Raw genomic sequence first — 22,555 nt, forward strand, 5'->3', positions numbered from 1 at the left:
GTAAATCTTGTAGTTTTAATAGCAATTGTGATTAATTTTCTTAGTCCCAGCCAGTGAGCATATACAGTAGAAACGTTATAAGAGAAAATCAAATCAGTTCATACATCATTTCAATGCAGATTCACTCAAGCTATTTTTTTTTCAGTGTGTTTTTAAGTCAGTTCAGTTTCTCATCCATAATTTTAACAAATTTGCCTCAAATCACTTGGGAGGCACAGGTGAGGGGAGCACAGGGGAGTAAAATGGGTGAAACAGCCCTGACAGGAGCAGTGGCTCCACAGCATGCTTTCACCTTCCTATGGGCCACAGAAATCCCACTGTGGCAACTCTGTGGGGTCAATGTTCTGTGGCTCTGATGGTGGGGTAGGCGATCTAAAAGAAGGTTCAGGAATGGGGAGCAGCCTATTGACATGACATGATCTACTCCAAACTGGGCAGAATGACCCTTTGCTTCCTAAGTGGTACAGGTGGCCAGTGGCAACAAAGCTTTTGAGGGAGCTGTGCTGCTGGCAGGAGGGTACACCAGAGAGCAGTGCGGGTGCACAACATTGGTGTTTACTTTTGTGAGATTTGGCTCTGTAAACCCCTGTCTCCTTCATGGACCAAAGCAGTCAAAAGAAACTATGAGGTGAACCCTAAGGAGTTTCCTGTATCCTCTTGCACCATTCCCTCCCCCCCATGCCCAAGTTTTACTGGGGAGATGGAATGGTAATGTCCTACATTTTAAGTACAGTAGTAGCCAAATAATAAATAATTTACATACTGACAAGAAATATTTATTCAGATTTATCCTACTATGTCTTTTGGCTTAGGATTTAATGTTAATGCTGACATTAACAGTGAAATATTTACATTAGGGTATACACTGAGAGACTCGCAATATCCTGCAGTGTCCTGAATGAACTTTATTGGATTAAGTTAAACCTTATTGACTTAATTTTAATACCTTTGGGATCCTTTGTATTAAAAATGCAATTGTGTATATGTTATTGTGGAATTGTATGTATTTCCATCTCTAGGAGGCTGATGAATGCAGTCTCTGGAAGGTGTTAGGAACTTCAGAGGGCTTTTTGGAACCATACCTGTGAAGTGGATTTCCTAGGAAGTATCTGGGGATAAGGGAATATGCAAATGACCCATGTCCAATACACCCTTTTGAAGTTACACCCTGTGGAGGAAAACCCATTGTCTGCTAATTACATGCCCTTGGAAATGCCAGATCAAAGACCCCTGAAATGTATAAAGGGTGGACTAAACATGTTACGAGGATGTGTTCTGAGCTGAAGCTGTGATGAACTTGTGACCACACAGGAAATCCCTTGGGTGTAGTGATGAAGAATTGCTTCTGATAGAGCCATGTTAGAGCTGGGGTGATGTCTGGTAAACCTATTAGCACGCGTGTGTGTTCTTCTGTTGTTTTAAATATGTTTTCTCTGTAGTGCTTTTACCTTGAGAATAAATAGTTCTTTGTAAGCAAGCCTGTGTGGTACTTATAACTGTTGAATCATATCAGTCCGTCTGACACAGAAAGCAAGCAAATGTGCCAGCTTGGGGCCAGTCTCTCTCTGCTGGGACTACATGACAGCAGCAAGAGGAACCGTTGGCTGTAAATATCGGTCGAAGAGGTGAGATGTGACCTCTCACACAAGAAAAACAACGGCTGGGGAGGTGGAAGCCTGGGAGTGGATGCCCTTGTTGGACCGTAGGGGAAATTCAGGGCAGTTGCCTGAACTGGGACAGACACAATGGATCTCAGTGATTAGAGTTTTTTAATTTAATGTAATTGATCAGAATGATAAGAGTGGGATAGTGCTCATCAGATAAGATGAGATAACTTTAGTTGGACACTGCTTTGTATGGGAAATCTATATTAATCTGTGTACTTGAGTATATAGATGACTGTAAAGTGGCACTGTGTGCCTAAAAATGACTATAATATGAAGCACAGAATAGGGTTTGAATTAGACCTAAATACAAATAAATCCAGTAGGAGAGGGAAGCTGGTGGGGATTTTATGGTCAAAAAGCAAATTAAAGCTTTACAGAGCTTAGAGAAGAGATTTAAGCTTAAAGTCTGCATGAAAGCATGAAGAACTTGTCAAAGTAAAAGGCAACAGTTTGCAGAAGCAAATTTCCTTCATCCTAAATTAAAACTCTGATCTCAGGTTTCACTAAGGGTAATCTAAATCTACAATGAACCTGGAAATTTATTGGGAAAGGAAAAGGTTGAGGTGAGAAAAGTACTAGCTATATGAGAACGGAATACAGCCTACCAAAAAGAAGAAAGCATCATAATTTTTCACAGCAGTATAGTAAAAGATTAAATGGTGGGACTGAGTGGTTCACTTGGGGAACTTGCCTGCTACATTCAGAATGAGATGCTAATGTAAACCTGTTAAGGTTTTGCATGTTTGAGAACAACTTTCATGAGTGAAATCAGTCTGGATGAGTGGAAGACTTGTGAGCCCAGATTTCATAGTCCCAGTACTTGCAAGGGCTTAATTTAGACTTTCCGCCTTTACTTAAGTGGAAGAACCTGGGCACCATTATGAACTTTCTCATGACTTTTAAAGGTCTAGATTGTCAGTATGCGATCTAACCCCTAGCAAGCACAGCATTTGGTGTCTGCTCCAGGGGCATTCTAGGAGGGAGATTGTGACTATTAGGGTCACAGTCTTTCTCTTGGTTGCCCTGCTACTCTGGGGAGTGAACTGAGGTATGCTGCATACCTGATGAGAAATATAACTAGGTGACCAGATCACAACAGTAAAATATCAGGACACATTGGGGTGCTGTCAGCCCCGCCCTCAATCCACCCCAGCTCCCCAGGCTCCACCCACATTCTGCCCCAGGTTCCGCCCCCTCCCTCCTCAGTCCCCCACCCACCGCTCGCCTCTTCACGCCTCTCCCTCACCCTGCCTGCCACTTGCTTGCCACTCACCTTTTCACAGACACACCACACCACTTGCTCCTATGGCACCAACTTCCCCTCTGTCCAGTGGGTGCTCGCCCACCCCCTGCTTCTGTCCCTGCAGCACCCTCACGCCACTCCCTTTCCCCAAGTCCCGCTTCTGCCGTGCCTCTTCTCCCCTGAGCGGGCCATGTCCCTGCTCCTCTCCCCTCCCTCCGGGGAAAGTCCTAAGTGCCACCAAACAGCTGTTAGGCAGCAGGAAGTGCTGGGAGGAATGAAGAGGAGCAAGGACGCACCGTGCGGGCGGGGAGAAGAAGATGAGGAGGCAGGAGCTTGGCCGCCAGTGGGTGAGGAGCACCCGCTAATTTTTCCCTGTGGGTGCTCCAGCCTGGGCACCCACGGAATCGGTGCCTCCCTTCCACGTGCCTCCTTACCTGAATATCAGGACAAATGAGGTCTCAATCGTACATTGTTTGGGATGCGGGACAAAGGGTTAAATATTGGGAAGTCCCGATTTTATCAGGACATCTGGTCACCATAAGTGTAACTATGTTACTGGTACATTGGGAGGTGGAGATAAAGCTCTACCCACTCCCCACCCCCTCCAGTACCTTCACCCACCATCCTGAGGAGTGGGAGATGTAGCAGCTCTGAGGAGCCTGCTTCCACCCTCTATTAAAGCAATTGGTATGTGATGGTTTTGAAGACAACCTCTTTATGAGGAACACAATTCCAATATGGAAGGAACAGCCAGGTACTCTACGTGACCATGTCAGGCTTTTTGTTTTTTTTTTAAATGGAGCTGCAAAGTCAAAGTCAGGGAACATGCATGTACATCAAATTTCCGAATTTGAAAATGTTGTTCATTGGATGGTACTTTAAACCAATGTCTCTTTTGCCTTGTAATCATCCAGGTGGTAAATGTTCCTAAAAGAATAATGGATAACTCTGATGTTGTGGCCAATTTTTTCTTTCTAAAATGTATAACTGTCATTAAGAATGAATTCATAATGGCATACGTTTGCATACAAATCTCTGCACTACTTCTTACTGTATATTGAAGTATTATTTGGCCCAGTGGTAGAATATAAATAAGAATAAGAAATTGTAAGGGATGTGGCGCACTGGTGTAACCTTTTCTATTCACCGTTACAGACAAATTGATAGTTTTCTTTTTAAAATTTAAATATTAATAGCTGAAAGAAAGATGAGAAAAACATATAGAAATTGAAGAATATGTATTTTAACTGTACAACTATTTTATATCTTATTGCGGAGATAGAACAACATAAATATCCCCGTAATGGAATTTGCAGAGCATCCTAAAGGGGAGGAGTTGCAGACATCATTAGGAAATGTGAATTATTATGAAGAGACATGTAGCAAATAGAAATGGGAAAACTAGAATATGAGTCATCTTGGAAAAATGCAGGTTAACATGACGAGGAAAGTATAGACTGATAATGAATGGAATGAAGAAATCTAGATAGCAATAATACCAAAAAGTCTTGGGAATTATTATAATGGACAGCAAATCCAATATAAATTTATGAAATATGGGATCAAAAATGGTCAATACATTGTTCTACAACCTATCCAGGAAGGTGATAGCGACTATCTAGAAAATTAAACATTCTTTTTTTAGTAACCTGAACAGATTTTTCCCCCATTTTTGTATGGAGTTACTTTTCAGCATTTATTGTATAAGTGTGAGGATTTCTCAGATCTAATCAGTCATTAGAGATGCTGTAAGAAGGTTCCATAAAACACACAGAGTATACCAAGCTGTATGAGGATGAACTGGGTGTCCAGCCAACCCTGTTGTCTCTGACTGCAATGTTTACTTGCTGTCTGGGAGCTCATTTTATTTATTGACTGCTGCTATATTTTAATTATTCTTTCATTCAAAATGTAAGGCTTCCTCGGAGAGACAGAGAAGTTAAGAACATTATGCAAACACACTTTAAATTATTGAACAACTTCCTGTCAGCCTATACTTGACCCTTGTACTATAGCCTTTCATTGCAGTTCCAGGGCAATGTGGTATACTGTTCGTTAGTGTTTTTTCTCCCTTAATGGTTTCCACAATTTGATATGTTACAGGTTCTGAAGCAAATTCCCTGAGAAGTCTTGTCACTCCTGTCAGAATCAGTCATAAATGGCTTAAATGAACGTTGTTTGTGACAAATAAAGGCTTTGACCATCAGGGAATCAAGTAAGGGTGCAACATTTAAAGTGTTGTAGATGTCATAGTGACTTGTAATAGCAATACCAAGGAAAGCAAATATTAGCATCCATGGAGACAGGAGATCAGATGTCAAATTGTAGATAGCCATAGAAAAATAATCTTTCTTCTGAATTGACTCTAAAAGGGAGATTCCAAGAGCAGCTGGAGAGGAAAGTGATCTTAAAGAAACATTGTCAGCATTTAAGACATAACATTTTACTTATCTTTAATGTGTTTAACTACAGAGGTTTTATTTCAAAACTATTTGGATGCTTCTACTTCAGGGGTAGGCAACCTATGGCACGTGTGCCAAAGGCGGCATGCGAGCTGATTTTCAGTGGCACTCACACTGCCTGGGTCCTGGTCACTGATCCGGGGGGCTCTGCATTTTAATTTAATTTTAAATGAAACTTCTTAAACATTAAAAAAACCTTATTTACTTTACATACAACAATAGTTAAGTTACATATTATAGACTTATAGAAAGAGACCTTCTAAAAATATTCAAGGTATTTTGGGTCTGATTTTCAAAAAGTCAAGGGATAATTGCATGGCATGATGTTTTGCCCATTCTGCAGTGTTTACCCGGTGACCTAAAAGTGCAAATATGTAATGCCATTATGTGGCAAATTTGCATGCAGGAATTTTACTAGCCTTGAGGGGAAGTGGTTGCTTCCTGATTTTGGGGCAGATTAAGATGATGTTTCTAAAGACACAAGCGCAGAGGTTTGAAACTGACAATGCAGGTACCTTGACCACTGAGGGAGAAGAAATGTGTGCGCTGCCAGGGTTTCCAATGTATGGATTCTGAGCAATTCCTGGAGGCTGCAGAAATTTGGGAGAGGAAGGAGTGCATCATGACATGGAGATTGATGACTACAGACTGATTTAGGTGGAGAGGGGTGGCTTGCCTTGGCATCATGTTTTGCCCACTCTGCAATGTCTTATCGCTATACATTGTGGTGATTCATGTGGGTGAAGTGATCTGGGCCTCATTCCTGGTATGAACCTCATATAGTGTATGAGAGCAGATTTGAACTGCATACTGTACTGTAGTATCCAGCTCTCCACAGTTGTATCATGTGCCACTATGTAGGCCAAGGAGTGAGAAGAAGAAGGAGAAGAATGACCATTTACTGGTCTACTGGCAGCCAGATGGATACTATTCCAGCTGAAAGGCTGCAGAAACGATGGGTTAGCCTCTCTACCACTGTGTTTCATCAGGCCCTGATGACTTGAAGACATCTAATTTGTCTACGTAATTTTTAACTTGTTTTTTCCCTATTTTAGCCTCTGATCTTACCTCATTTTTACTAAAACAATGGGAGTCTGGTGACACCTTAAAGACTAACAGATTTTTTGGGCATAAGTTTGCATCTGAAGAATGGGTTTTTTACCCACGCTTATGCCAAAATAAATTTGTTAGTCTTTAAAGTGCCACTGACTCCTCGTTGTTTTTGTGGATACAAACACACACTCTCTGATATTCGTTTTCACTGACATTCACTATGTTAGATGTCTAATCACTAGTAAACTTTTTGTGAAAACTGAAACAAAAAGTCATTTAGCACTTCTGCCATTTCCACATTTCTATTGTTTCGTGGCCTACCCTGTTCTTGGTCTTCCTCTTGCTTCTGTGTATTTGTAGAATGTTTTCTTGTTACACTTTATGTCTAGCTAGTTTAATCTTGTTTTGTGCCTTGGCCTTTTTAATTTTGTCCCTACATACTTGTGTTATTTGTTTATATGAATTTGACCTAGTTTCCACTTTTGTAGGATTCTTTATTGAGTTTCAGATCATTGAAGATATCCTGGTTAAGCCAGAGTGGTCTTCTGCCATACTTCACCCAAGCTACCTTCCACTTTCAAATTCTCAAACTGTTCCTCCCTATTTGAGGGAGGAAAGAAGCAAGTGGGCAGAGGGTCAGGTATTCCAAATAATATATGATCATGTAATTAAAGACTGTATCATAATGCTAATGCACAAGGAGCCTTACTAAGAGAGTGAACAACATTCTAGCATTTTCTAATTTTTGAAAATCAATATTAATAATAATCTTTTAACCTAATACTTTTTTAATGAATAGTGTATGTATAAGTTGCCAAATAATATTTTATGTTAGCCAGTGGTTTCATATCATAAGCTCCCATATTCACTTGTATGTGAGAGCACTCTATATGGGTATCAGAGGGGTAGCCGTGTTAGTCTGGATCTGAAAAAGCAGCAAAGAGTCCTGTGGCACCTTATAGACTAACAGAAGTTTGGAGCATAAGCTTTTGTGGGTGAATACCCACTTCGTTGGATGCATGGGTACTTTCATTGCGAAAAGGCATTATGCTTTGGTGGAGGAATAGCAGCTGCCCTCTTCCTTATCCACTGTTTTCTTGGATGAAGACTCATCTTTTTCCTGAAAAAGTCATTGAGGAGTTGTTTTGTGTCCTGCCCACTTCACTAGCAGTAGGCAGTAGTAGTAGTCTGGTGATGGTGTGGGTGTTCTTAAGAGACTCTAGAATGCTCAAGATCTGGGTCCTTCCAACATTTCTGTTACTAAGGAAGCCACAGAAAGGAATTTTTCTAATGAGCTTAGATCCTAGCACCAAAAGTTAAGGGTAGTAATTAACAGATCCCATCACAAATGTCAAAATGCTACTTGTACTAGGTCTGCTGAAGAGATGAGCAAAGGTTTATGTTTATTTTCAGCCAAAGCAGTTTGCCCATCCTCAGTTGCAGTTCGCATACAGGAATGCTAATGGAGGTTTTTCTGATTTTTTTTTTTTTTTGCTTTTATGTTTACATTCTGAGTGTTAGCTTTGTATTAGCATAAAGTTTTGTCAGAGAATTGTCAGGTTTTTTTTTTCCAGATGAATGCTTGGTTGAGCATCAAAATCTGTGAAGTTTTCATTGATACGGTAATAAAAGTTCTTTCCATTCCAGTTTTCTAAAAACCCTGAAACTCTATCTAGGACTGCTCAAAACCCAAAAGTGTGGGTTTGAGTGTCACAGGGCCTTATCTTAGAAGAATCTGCCACCTTTTTGTTGGAACTGAAAGCTTTATATCTGTCATAAAGGAATGTATTTTCAATAGGCTTCAAATGATCTTCTTCTTCCTCTTCCTGAAAAATCTTTTCAGGTTTCTGGATATTGTTTCTGGTTCGCATCAGAGGTGTTACTGGAGCTTCAAAGTGATATTATAGATGATGGCTTTTGAATGCTGACTTGTCAAGTTGTTTCTAGAATCTTCGTCAGCAATTTGTCATGACACATAATGCACAAATACTTGCCTATTACAGTGTTCTGTACTCTGTATATTAAGGTGGCATGGTCAGTGCTTTTTTACAAGTATAGCTTCAGCTGTTTAATTTGTACTTCGCATTGCTTCAAGTGGCTCTTAGGAGCTTACAAGTAGTCCAGGAGAGCTGGCTATATTTTAAAGAAGCCTTATTGAGGGAGCAGGAAAAACAATGCCAATGTGCAGAAAGAACAGCAAATATGCAGGTGACCAGCTTGGCTTAACAATAGGGTGACCATGTGTCCAGTTTTCAACCAGAACGCCTGGTCAAAAAGGTACCCTGGCGGCTCTGGTCAGCATTGCAACCGGCCGTTAAAAGTGCAGTTGGCGGTGCTGCAGAGCTAAGGCAGGCTAGTCCCTACCTGTCCTGGCTCTGCACTGCACTCCAGAAGTGGCCAGCAGGTCCGGCTCCTAGGTGGGGAGAGGGGACGGAGCTCCGTGCTCTGCCCTCACCCAAATACTGGCTCTGCACTCCCATTGGCCAAGAACCACAACCAGTGAGAGCTGCGAGGGTGGTGCCTGCAGAAAAGAGAAACCTTGTTTATGTTTTGGTCACTTTCCTCTTTGAGCTTGAACATAATTGATGACGTACTCAGCAATGTCACCACAGCTCTGAGAGTAGGGTTTAACTTATGCTTCCTTGGCTGACTGAAGTGATCTTTAGAAATAGAACACAACACAATTTAGCTGTAACTTTAAAAGGTGACTATTTGTTTCAAGATTTTTTTTTCAGTTTCTTGGCAACAGATTAGTATATATTTCTTTCTTTTATTTTTCTTCAGTAGATACTTAATCTTGAGAGGACATTTCCAACCAGACAATCATCTTTACCTGGGTCAAATTCGGGACCAAAAACTGCTTGTCTGTCCTATTCAGAGCATCGTACATTCTGAAGTTAATTTGTGCTCCTTCAACTATTGTTGCTCATCTTGTGTCATTCTAGTATATAGTTCTATTTTCCACATCTTTGGTCCAAGGCAAGAAATTTAGCCAGTCCAATCCCTGGAAGATAAATAACTGCTGTACACTCTACCTGTACAGTACTTGCTACATCTAAGCAAAAAGAATGCTTTCTAATGCTGTTGGATAGTGTCACATTCTGAGGTGCAGTCCAGTGAGAGATTTGTGTTATTTTCTGCCCCGTAATCCTGGATGCCTGACAATGCTCTGTTCTTGTAGCTCCCAACCTGGGCTTCTCACAACCAACTACCAGCATGCAGGTCACATCCTGAGTATCTGTGTGGTAGACTTCAGTGACTCAGGAGTCAAATTAGTGATCAGCATTACCGAAAAGAGCCACAGTAGTGTGAATTAATTGTTTCATTTACTATAGTACTATATATTCATATTTAAACAGAATGATGGGAAATATTCAATGTATGCATGTGTGTGTGTGTGTGTATATATATATATAGAGAGAGAGAGAGAGAGAGAGAGAGAGAGAGAGAGAGAGAGAGAGAGAGAGAGAGAGAGAGATTGGTTAATAATTAAATCACATGGTATTTTAATATCATGTGCTGCAAAGAGCTGCAGGAGACACATTAAAGAGCCACTTGCAGCTCCTGAGTCTCAGTCTGTGTGCTAGACAGCCCTGGTTCAGCAGCTCTGACCTCAGCAGCTGGGCTACAGCCCCATAACCCACTTTGGCTTCCTCGAGTCTTGGTTACTATTTGCAGGGTGACCCCAGCACACTCACAGTCCCGGATTTCCCAGAAACCTGTTCTGCAATGTCCAGCCCTCTCCTAGATGGTTCAGATATTACAGTTTGTGGCTTCCGAAAGGAGTCAATATTTAACAGTTTGTTACTTTAGCTGGAGTTACCAAACAGTTCAGTTTAAACACAGCACAGGATTGCCTTACATAAGAAATAAATTTATTTAACAAAATAAAATAAATGTATTAACAAGAAGAGGTAGGATTTAAGTGAGTTCAAATACAAGAGATAAAGTTACAAATGGTTACAAGCAAATAAGTGTGAAAACATGCATCTAAAGTCTAAAACTTAATCTAGCAAGTTTTGGTTCAAGGCTTTGTTGAAGATGGCCTGTCTCACCCGTAGTCTTTCAACAAGATGGTGACTGACCCTTTCCTTGGTCAGGATCTCTTCCAGAGGCCCAAAGCTGCCGGTTCGTTTGTCTTCTTAGGTGAAAGAGAAAACTTGGGGTTCTCTGCCCCTTTCTTTTATTGTCCAATGAACTTTTGAAGTGGATCCTTCTGAAGGTTACCCCCTCAAAACAAGTTTTATCCAAACAGTGAGGAAAGTGATGTGGAGTCTGTCAGTGAAAGAGGCTCCATGTTCTTTCTTCCTCCAGTGGTTACAAGTCACCAGTGACCACACAGCTCTTCCAAAGTAAAGTACATTTATTCTTAGAGTAAAAGCATAACAGAGAAAACATAAAAACCCTACAAATTCCTACCTGCTCAGTAAACATAGCAAATTGGGGTGTCTGGCAGGCCACTATCCTATCCAATGCTTCAGCAAGGGTTGCCCCCCTGCCTTGGACAGAGGGTGCTATCTGTTTCCTGAATCAACATGAAGGCTCTAAGTATGTTTAAACTCAGCCTTTTATACTAATCTTTCATTATCTCTTGGTCACTTTGAACCAGTATATGCAAACTTTCCCAGTGGGTGTGGTGCCTTTCTGGAGTTATTTACAGTCCGAGTGACTCACCTTACTCACACCCCAATGATTTTAGTTCCTGGAGGAGCTGTGGTAACCCTCCCCTCATGGGGTAGAACACAATCATACATAACTCATTCATAATTTAATACAATGGCCCCCAACGATACTGCATGGGATTGCTGTATCTGTCACAGTGAGCATGAAAGGAGGAAGCTCAGATGGCAAGGAGGGCTGCAGGGAGAAGTCTGCAGTCCTTCCGCGGTTGGTAAAGGGTGAAGGAAGGGCATAGAGAAAAGTAGATTTACAGTAAGCCCAGAGGGGCGGTAGGAAAGGTCCAGAAGCAAGCCCAAGGTAGGAAGAAGTCCAAGGAGGCAGTGAGGAGTCTATGGGTATTTAGGGACCACCCTGACACAGGGACAGAAGGACTGCATAGCTGCAGATAAATCATGGGAAACCATGATGTGCTTGCTGTTTTGTGTGCTAAATCTTATTGCGAATTGAAGCAGTTAGAATCAGCCTTTCTGTGTGTATGGTTGTGGAACTGAAACCAATATGGATTATGGTCTCTGCCATCTGCAGGGCTAGGAACGAGTTGTCATAGTATCTTTCCCAAATCTGAACCTTAGAGTCCAAAAGTTGGGGGTACTAGCATGAATTCCTCTAAGCTTAATACCTCCTTAGATCTGATAAGCTGCCACCCAATCAGGAATTCCAGTGCCTGATACACTCTGGTCCCCCAAAACCTTCCCTGGGGACCCCCAAGACCCAAATTCCTTGAGTCTTAAACACAGGGGAATAAACCATTTCCCTCCCCTTCTCCTGCCCTCCAGGGTGTTCCCTCCCTGGGCTCCTGGAAAGATATACAGATTCAAATTCCATGAATCTAAAACAAAGGGATTCCACCCTTCTCCCTCAATACAGACTCAATTCCTTGAGCCTCCAACAAGGGGAAAAATCAGACGGTCTTAAAGCAAAACTTTTAATAAAAGAAAAAAGAATAAAGAAAATCACTGTAAATTCAAGATGGATATTACAGGGTCTGTCAGCTTCTAGAAACTGGAGAAAAAGCCCCCTCCAGCAGAAATACAATTTAAAATACTTCAGCCAAATACACATTAGACCTCTATCAGCCAGATACACATTTGCAAATAAAGAAAACAATTAAAAGACTAAATCGCTTTTCTCTACTGCACTTACTACTTGAATAGAAATTAGAGCCTGTAGTATGTCAGTCACTCTCAGATCCCAGAGAGATACAAAGCCAAACCCAAAAACACAAACAAAGGCTTCCCTCCACCAGAGATTTGAAAGTATCTTGTCTCCTGATTGGTCCCCCTGGTCAGACTGTTTGTTCCCTGTTTGTTAACTCTTTACAGGTAAAAGAGACATTAACCCTTAACTATCTGTTTATGACCCGAGTGCTGTCTTTTGTTGGAATTTCTAATAATTTGGAAAGAAACGATGAAAACAAATGAAATAAGATTACAGTTCAGGATCTTTGGGTAGTCCTACAATACAAATATTTTTCCTACAGTCCTTGTTCTCACTATCTTTTGCACATTCGTCAAGCTGTTTGAGTTTCCTTTCCAGGGTCAGGAATCAGTCTTCATAGTCCTGCTGGAGTTTTCTTTATCAGTGTGAGTTATTGGCCTAGTACTCCTTATTTTCAGTTAGGTCTTTTAGTTCGTTGAAAACACTTTCAAGACAGAATATGGAGGACTGAAAACCTTTACATGTTTTTTTTCCATTACTTTGGTAATATTCTGTGTAATTTCTTCCCACTTCTGACTGTCTTTTTCTGTGTCAGTGTCTGAGGATATACTGGCTTCTGGCATTTTGTTTCTTATCAGGGCTAGGAGGCTTTTGGCTTCTCATTCAGTGCTGATCTAAGTTCCAGATCTCGATTTCATTTTTTTTTCCAACAGAAATGTGTCCAAGGAAACGTTTATGCCTTGGTAAAATCCTATTTTGGTTCTGTATCCTACTGTTTTCAATGATGATTTTGTCAGATCGCTGGAGAATAGAGCTTGTGCTTCGTTTGCTGAATGCAATTGCTAGGTAGGTCTTCATTGCATGCCATTTTAAAAATCCCTGGAATAGAACAAATAACTTACTGTGTATACCCTGTATGTGCTCTGAATGGCTGAGAGCCTACAGCACTCAAGCAAACACATATAAAATGACATTGGAATCACATATTGGAAGTGTGTTATTGCACTTAGGGGTGAAATTTATTCAGCTTATTTTTGGTAGATTTTTTAAACCTCAATTACACAAAACAGAGCTTCTTGCCGTCTTTTCAGTCAGAAAAGGCTGCAGGATTGGCCATATTAATTCTGTACTCAAGCAATGTCAGGTGGAGTTAATATCAACGGGAATTTCAGATGAGTAAGGACTTCAGATATTTGCCAGACTTAGCCCTGCAAAATTCCACCTCTGCTGGGTGAGTTCCACTAAATAATAATCATTTCCTGTCAAGGGTGATGAAAGTAATTATAGAACTTACTGGTACTGCCGGAGTCCTGAGGGGGCATGGCCTCAGCCAGAAAGAGGTGGGGCCTCTTGATATTTAAAGGCCCTGGGGCACTGGCTGTGGCTGGGAGCTCCAGGGCCTTTAAATCAACTGAGGGCTCCCAGCTGCAGTAGTGGCTGGGAGCCCCTGGAGCTCCGGGACAAATACAAGGGCCGGGCCTCCAGCCGCCATGGAGCTCCAGGCCCTTTAAATCCCAGCCTCAGCCCAGCTGCCAGAGCTGCGGCTGGGATTTAAAGCGCTCTGGGCTCCCCACTGCGGCGGGGAGCTGTGAGCCCTTTAAATCCCAGCCCCAGCCCGGGCACCGAGCTGCGGGTGGGATTGAAAGGGTTCTGGGCTCCCCGCAGGAGCGGGGAGCTCCAAGCCCTTTAAATCCCCACCCCTGCCCAGCCGCTGGGGCTGCGGCAGGATTTAAAGGCTCAGAGCTTGTGGCAGGGAACCCAGAGCCCTTTAAATCCCTGCTGCAGAATCGGTGTGGTCTGGCACGGCATACTGGTTCTTGCTGGTACGCTGTACTGGCCCATACCAGCTTACTTTCACCTCTGATTCCTGTACTGTTCTAACAGGACTGTTTTATTCCTTAGATATTTTTCCCCTGGGAAGCTGTTTCATACAAAGTGCCTGACCCAAAGCCTATTGTAATCAATGTGAGTTTTTTCTATTGACTTCAATGGGCTTTGGATCAGGCTTAAAATCCCAAAGTTTACCCTGCTTGTTGATGCTTCGAGTCTTAAACATGTTGGAAATCTAAATTAACCATACTTCAGTATTTCTACATAATTTTACATACTTTACAGAACTGATCCTTCATTTATTTAAAAAAACAATAGATTTGGTTCTGGCAGATAGTTAATATTATAGTTATATGACTTCAGCAAAGCTCTGTGAGGATGGACTGCTACACCCATGAATAACCCTATTATAATAAATGGAGGTCCATCAACCCATGTAGGTGACCGTGCATAATCAGAGCTTAAAGTAGAATTGCGGGGGGGCGGTATTTTCTCAATGCACCTTTGATAATTTACACCAGTTGAGGATCTGCCTCTCATGTCAAGCACCCACTGGAACCTTTTCTAACAATACTAAACTACTGAAGATCAGTTCCCCCTGCTTATTCTCAGATGTCTTTAAAGGAATATCATAATGAAAGTAATAGTGCTATTAGTAATATTAGCAAAGAGTCCTGTGACACCTTATAGACTAACAGACGTATTGGAGCATGAGCTTTCATGGGTGAATACCCACTTCGTCGGATGCATGTAGTGGAAATTTCCAGGGGCAGGTATATATATGCAAGCAAGAAGCAGGCTAGAGATAACAAGGTTAGTTCAATCAGGGAGTATGCGGCCCTCTTCTAGCAGTTGAGGTGTGAAAACCAAGGGAGAAGAAACTGCTTTTGTAGTTGGCTAGCCATTCACAGTCTTTGTTTAATCCTGAGCTGATGGTGTCAAATTTACAGATGAACTGAAGCTCAGCAGTTTCTCTTTGAAGTCTGGTCCTAAAGTTTTTTTGCTGCAGGATGGCTACCCTTAAATCTGCTATTGTGTGTCCGGGGAGATTGAAATGTTCTCCTACAGGTTTTTGTATATTGCCATTCCTAATATCTGATTTGTGTCCATTTATCCTTTTCCGTAGGGACTGTCCAGTGTGACCGATGTACATAGCAGAGGGACATTACTGGCATATAATGGCGTATATTACATTGGTGGACGTGCAGGTGAATGAACCGGTGATGGTGTGGGTGATCTGGTTAGGTCCTGTGATGGTGTCGCTGGTGTAGATATGTGGGCAGAGTTGGCATCGAGGTTTGTTGCATGGATTGGTTCCTGAGTTAGAGTTGCTATGGTGCAGTGTGTAGTTACTGGTGAGAATATGCTCCAGGTTGGCAGGTTGTCTATGGGCGAGGACTGGCCTGCCACCCAAGGCCTGTGAAAGTGAGGGATCATTGTCCAGGATGGGTAGTAGATCCCTGATGATGCGTTGGAGGGGTTTTAGCTGGGGACTGTATGTGATGGCCAGTGGAGTTCTGTTGGTTTCTTTCTTGGGTTTGTCTTGCAGTAGGAGGCTTCTGAGTACACATCTGGCTCTCTTGATCTGTTTCCTTATTTCCTCGTGCGGGTATTGTAGTTTTGAGAATGCTTGGTGGAGAATTTGTAGGTGTTGGTCTCTGTCTGAGGGGTTGGAGCAGGTGCTGTTTTATTAGTAATATTGTGTTCTGAAATATATCAGTCCCCTGAGACTGCAGCTGCAAGCTGAATTGTTTAATATAAAACGGAATTATCCTTTTCTGAACTGCATGCCTATTTAGAGCTTGATCTTTCAAACAGTTATGCACACAAGTATTCCCAATGAGTATAATGGGACTGCACATGTGCATAAAGTTATCATGAGAACAAGTATTTGCAGGACTGGGGCCTTAGTTTTTATTAAAAGAATAGAATCCTTGCAACTATAGAAAATTGTCTTGATCTTGGAAGGATTTGATCATCAGAATTCTTAAGAACATAAGAATGGCCATACTGGGTCAGACCAGAGGTCCATCCAGCCCAGTCGTAGGCAGCAGGTTATATATGTTTGCGGTGCTCGAGCACCAGGAATATTCAGGGCTGGGAGCCCTGCTCCAGCAATATTTGGAGCTAGGTCTCTCTCCTGGCCCTGCCTGGATCGGGCCCCGGCCTCTGCGGGTCTTCCCCCCCCATCCCGCTGGGTCCCTGCTTGACAGAAAGCAGTGCGGCGCTTCTCCCTTGCCTGCTTCTGCTGCCGGAGTAGAGCGGCTCCCAGCAGAACTGCTGTCTGATGCCCCAGGGTCCTAGTGCCCACCATTCACTAATGGCAGGACAGGCTGCCCTTACTCTGCCCTTCTGCCCTAGCCCTGAGCCTCTCCAATGCCCCAAACCCCTCATCCCCAGCCAGAGCCCTCATCCTCATGCACCCTAATCCTCTGTCCCAGCTCTGAGCCCTCCCGCAGCATGAACCCCTCATCCTCAGCCCCAAACCTCATCCCCCCGCACCCTAATCCTCTGCCCCAGCCCTGAGCCCCCAATCATGAACCTCTCATCCTCAGCCCCACAGCCCTCACTCCACACCCCAACCCTCTGCCCTAGCCCTGAGCCCTGTCCTGCATCATGAATCTGTCATCCTCAGCCCCACAGCCCTCACCCCTGCACTCCCTCCTATCCCCAGACCCCCTCCCAGAGCATGCATCCCCTCCCAGAGCCTGCACTACCTCCCCCTTCCCACACACCCCTTCCCACCCCCAAACTGCCTCCCAGAGCCTGCACCCCCACCTCTTCCTAAACCTCCACCCCCATCCCAGAGACTGCACCCAAACTCTGTCCCAAAGTCTGCACCCCTCACCCCCTCCTGCACACCCACCCCCTGCCCCAGCCCGGAGCCTGCACCCAGCACCCAAACTCCATCCCAAAACCTGCACCCTGCACCCCTCCTGCACCCTAATCCCCAGTCCAGGACCTGCACCCCAGACCTCCCCCCACGACCCCTCCTAGAGCATTAGGCAGTTGGGGGCGGAGTTTGGGGGGGTGGAGTTGGGGGGGCGGGTTCTGGGCACCACCAAAATCTCTACAAACTTGCCACCCATGAGCCCAGTATCATGTCTACCGACAGTAGCCAATGCCAGGTGCCCCAGAGGGAATGAACCTAACAGATAATGATCAAGTGATCTCTCTCCTGCCATCCATCTCCACCCTCTGACAAACAGAGGCTAGGGACACCATTCCTTACCCATCCTGGCTAATAGCCATTAATGGACTTAACCTCCATGAATTTATCTAGTTCTCTTTTAAACCCTGTTATAGTCCTAGCCTTCACAACCTCCTGAGTCAAGGAGTTCCACAGGCTGACTGTGCGCTGCATGAAGAAGAACTTCCTTTTATTTGTTTTAAACCTGCTGCCCGTTAATTTCATTTGGTGGCCCCTAGTTCTTATATTATGGGAACAGGTAAATAACTTTTCCTTATTCACTTTCTTCACAGCACTCATGATTTTATATATCTCTCATATCCCCCCTTAGTCTCCTCTTTTCCAAGCCTCTTTAATCTCTCCTCATATGGGACCCATTCCAAACTCCTAATCATTTTAGTTGCCTTTCTCTGAACCTTTTCTAATGCCAGGATATCTTTTTTGAGATGAGGAGACCACATCTGGATGCAGTATTCAAGATATGGGCATACCATGGATTTATGTAAGTGCAGTAAGATATTCTCTGTTTTATTCTCTATCCCTTTTTTAATGATTCCTAACATCCTGTTTGCTCTTTTGACTGCTGCTGCGCACTGTGTGGACGTCTTCAGAGGACTATCCACAATGACTCGAAGAGCTCTTTCCTGATTAGTTGTAGCTAAATTAGCCCCCATCATATTGTATGTATACTGGACTATTAGAGAAATTCTTTTGTTTCATGATGTGGTATGAAAGCGTTTAATTGCTCAAACCCATGTACTGTACAGAAGGAAATTCTAGGCATTCATTTGTAATTTTAAGTATGTGGGGGATTTTTCTCAAAGATTTTTGCTGAAAACTTATTTAAACACAATTTGTTTTGCTTTTTTTTGTATGATCATGTGAAATTATGAAACAGTCAAAAACTTTGTATGAAAAATACAGGGAAAATGTTCCAGTAGATCATTATCTTAAGGATGATTATGAGCATTTTACATTTGCAAATAAAATTGGAAAGTGTCATCTTTCTTTTATCACATCATACGATATGAAACAGTACACTGATTCTTTATTGGATTGAGCTTACTTTTCATATTGCTATTATCTTTGTCAGACCTCACATCCTGCTGTTTGTCTCATGTATAAGCTTAGAAAGTAATCCATTAAGATGGCTGAATGATTCAGGACACGTTTTCCTACTGACGTGTTGACTGTAAGCTAATATATTCTGAAGCTGTGTTGTTTCAAAGAAAAACTCGTTGCAATTAAATTTTCAGAGTAAAATGTGTACTTTGTGTTTCCATAAAAAATAATTTCTTTTCAGATGGAATATTTGAAAAAAAAATTCCTCTCTTATTTTTACCTAAATAAATCTGCTATGTTTTTAAAGGGAAACTGTCAACTTAAAAATCAGACTTTTATTTGCAAATGTTTTCCTGCATTTATTTCATTTGAAAGTAGACTTAAAGAGATTAATTCAATTTAAGAATCACCCTTTTGTTTTGGAATTTTTAAACAGCTAGTGTTTAACTAACTACAAAGGTTAATATAATTGAAGGAAATTGTAGGGGAAAGATGTTTATTTGCTTTATTTAGTTTGTTCACTTTGCATTTGATGACACATTGTAATAATCACTTTCTCCTATACAATCACATTGTAATAATCACTTTCACCTGTAGTTTGTGGTCTTTTGAAGAGCAAATAGAGAGAAATCTTTTTAAAAATAGGAAAATGTGCTTGGAAGACCATAACCATTGGCAGGAAGAGTCAGGGCCAGATGTAGTTTCTGAAATTACTTTACACTCTTTAAAAAGCAACAACTAGATTTCAAGTTGACTATGTCCCTTTAAATATTAAGAGATCACTACTATTCAAGATTTTTATTGTCCATTCTTTTTGGTGAAATCTTGAAGGGACACGGTCTATTTATAATCTAGTCAATTGTACATACAGACTAATATAGATATAAAATTGTGGACCTGATTTAATACTTAAGTACATGCATGCTTAATTCTAACTCTGGTTTCATGTAGTTCTTAAGCATGTGCTTAAAGTTAGATATTTGCTGATTTTTTTTCTGAATGGAGCCCTAAGACACAAAAATTGTACAACCTTTACAGGAATGATCCTGTAACCATGTGTTTACGATAAAAAGTAAGCACATTTCACTGAAACCTGCAGTTTTCCCTTTTTTTTTCCAGATATAAATCAGCATTTTAGGGAAAATGAAAACAATACAATAAATTTAGAATTAAAGCTACTAGCATACACTATGCAGTTTTATGATAAATATTAACCGGGGTGTGTGTGTTTGTGCTTTTTTGATAAGATATACAAAATTCAAAGCAGCTGCAGTTTTTCATTTAGTAGATGACAATAAAATCATAAACAATGAAAGATTTTAAAGATGTAAGGTTTTGAATAAAAGATTAGTGGTGATGAAATTCTGTCTAATGTTATGCTTGCTGTGCTGTCCCTGTTAACTGTAACTCAGATGTTCTTTTCCTCCTCCTGGCACTGCACATAAATATTTTGAGTGGCTATTGTGTTTCTAGTAAATTGCTAGACAATTGTATGATGATTTTTTAAAAGGCTGTGGATGCTTTTATCTGTGCCTTTTTAATCAATAAAGTTTCATTACTTTTAACTTCACCTAGAAGAATAGGCATTTTAGGAAATAAAAAGGAGAGAATGGTACTTGAAATTGGAACAGGTAATGGTGAAAACTTGTGACAGAGTCGCTTAGCAAAATAATTACCTCTTAGTCCTAGATAATTCTTGTTCCTTGGAACTGAATTAATTTCAGGAACATTGCTGTGCAGTTTGGTTATTACATTGCTAATTCTCAGGGACTTGAAGAAATAGTGAGGCAACCTTCATAGCTTCACTAGGGGTGTTTCTTTTTGTTTTTCAATCCTGAATATATCTAAAGTAATCCAATTCTTGCTGCTATTCACAGATTTTGTTGTTGTTTTTATTTATTACTGATTTGGGCTCTTAATTGAAAACCTGTCTTTATAAAGCACCTTGTACCATCACTGTGAAAATAAGCAAACTCATCTATATGGCACATAGTCAGAAAAGTTATTTAAATATGCATTATGATGGCTTTTAGTATTTTACACTGGTAAAATATGACATTACTATATGGGCTAGGGCAGTGGTTCTCAAAGCTGGTCGTCTGCTTGTTCAGGGAAAGCCCCGATGAGCCAGACCAGTTTGTTTACCTGCCGCATCCACAGGTTCAGCCAATTGTGGCTCCCGCTGGCTGCGGTTTGCCGCTCCAGGCCAATGGGGGCTGCAGGAAGCAGCGCGGGCTGAGAGACATGCTGGATGCCCTTCCCGCAGCCCCCATTGGCCTGGAGTGGTGAACTGTGATTGGCTGAACCAGCTGACACAGCAGGTAAACAAACCGGCCCGGCCCGCCAGGGGCTTTCCCTGAACAAGCAGTGGACCAGTTTTGAGAACCACTGGCTAGGGCAATACCCTATACATGCAAATAATTCATACTCACCTGAATATTCTGACTGATGTCAGTGGGAATACTCGTGTAAATTTGGAGTACTGTGAGGAGTAAAGGTTTATACTCGAGACCCGTGAGACATATTCCTTGCAATCTATGAGTTAGACTGTCAGATGTAACAGTTTGCCCCAGTAAAGGGCAATTTATAACAACATAGCTCCAAGGAGCAGAACAGGAAGGGAGTTGTGACTCTCTACTTTCTCACTAGCACAAGGGGGAGCCAGTCCGCCACTAGTATACACCAGCAGCGGATTATTTCCCTTTCTGCGCCAGTGCTGCTAGATGGTGCATTGTGCGGGAGGGAAAGGGCAGAGGCGAGGCCTTACGCCCTTGCATGCTGTCGTAAGGTGATAAGCATGACCTAAACAAGGCAGAACTAGGGCAGAGTGACTTTCTATGTGTTTACATACCTTTTGATGATGATTCCCCATTTACAGTTACATTTTGAGACCTAGCATTTAGCCATCTCATAAATCTGTTGAATATGTGCCATGTTAATCTTACATTGCTCTAGTTTTTTAATCAAAATGTCATGTGATACTAAAAGAGACAAGATGGGTGAGGTAATACGTTTCATTGGAAACAACATGTTGTACCAAGTCAAACTTCCTACAGAGGTTTAAGTATATTACATGAGCACTATTACCTCTATCAACCAAACTTGTCATCTCGTCAAAAAAAGATATCAAGTTAGTTTGCGGGCTCGTTTTCCCATAAACCCATGTTGACTGGTATTGATTACATTACCCTCCTTTTAATTCTTTATTAATGGAGTCCTATGTCAGCTGCTCCAGTCCTCCTCCTCTGTCAAAGAAGGGATCTGAACTGTGGAGTCTGCAGGCAAGTGGAAAGAGAGAGTCCTCTGAGAGATGAAAAAGGACAAAAAAGTTTACAAGTTACTTTATAAATAACCTAACTATCCTTATAAAACCTAATCTGGCTGACTTAAAACTACTATATGAAAACAAATTGCCTCATTTTTAAATTTTATGGATTTTGGATGAGGAGCTGCATGGCCTCTTGGAAGACTTAAGCTTTCACTGAGAGACCATTAGTTGGATCCTGTGTTGCCACTCTGCATTTGCTGAGATCCTGCTTTGTCTCTCATGTCTATCAGATCTGTTGCTTAAGTTTGTTCTATTTACCATGACATCTGCTCATCTAGAGCTCAAGACCCCAGTATGACAAAAACAAAAATGAAAATCATGGCATATAATCCATGGCATTAACCAGCCTCCATAGTTTTCAAATAATAATTACTCACTTTTAGTCACCTTTGTTTCATTGCACTTTTCCTCCTTGCAAAACGTCTGTGGGCATGTAAAAGCAGCAAAGAATCCTGTGGCACCTTATAGACTAACAGATGGATGGACATCATACCAAATGCACTAAAGGTAAAAAATCCACTGCTATCTACATAATCCACAGACCACAGTGAGAGATTATGCCATACTCTATCAAAGAAACTGAGGAACCACCTGATCAGCATCCTATACAGCAAACAGGAAAACATCAAAAAAGAGCTCTCCAACCTGGAGACTCTCATTAATAACCAAACTTCCATACAAACGGACTTCACTAAAATAACAGGAGATCTACATTACTCACTTCACCTCTCTACAAAGGAAAAAGGATTGTAAGCTGTCTAAACTCCTACCTGCCACATGGGCCACAACCGTGGTACCCTTAACCCACCCACCAATATTGTCAATCTATCCAACTACACACTCAGCCCAGAAAAAAAATCTGTCCTATCTCGGGGTCTCTCT

General features: G+C 41.8%; 1 protein-coding gene across 2 annotated transcripts in view; it reads left to right on the plus strand.

Moving 5' to 3' along the window:
* Positions 1 to 22,555, plus strand: part of SLC35F3 (solute carrier family 35 member F3) — a 277,816-nt gene that overhangs the window by 45,045 nt on the left and 210,216 nt on the right. The window lies entirely within an intron of this gene.

The sequence above is a fragment of the Gopherus evgoodei genome, chromosome 3, assembly GCF_007399415.2.
Source record: "Gopherus evgoodei ecotype Sinaloan lineage chromosome 3, rGopEvg1_v1.p, whole genome shotgun sequence".
NCBI lineage: Eukaryota > Metazoa > Chordata > Testudines > Testudinidae > Gopherus > Gopherus evgoodei.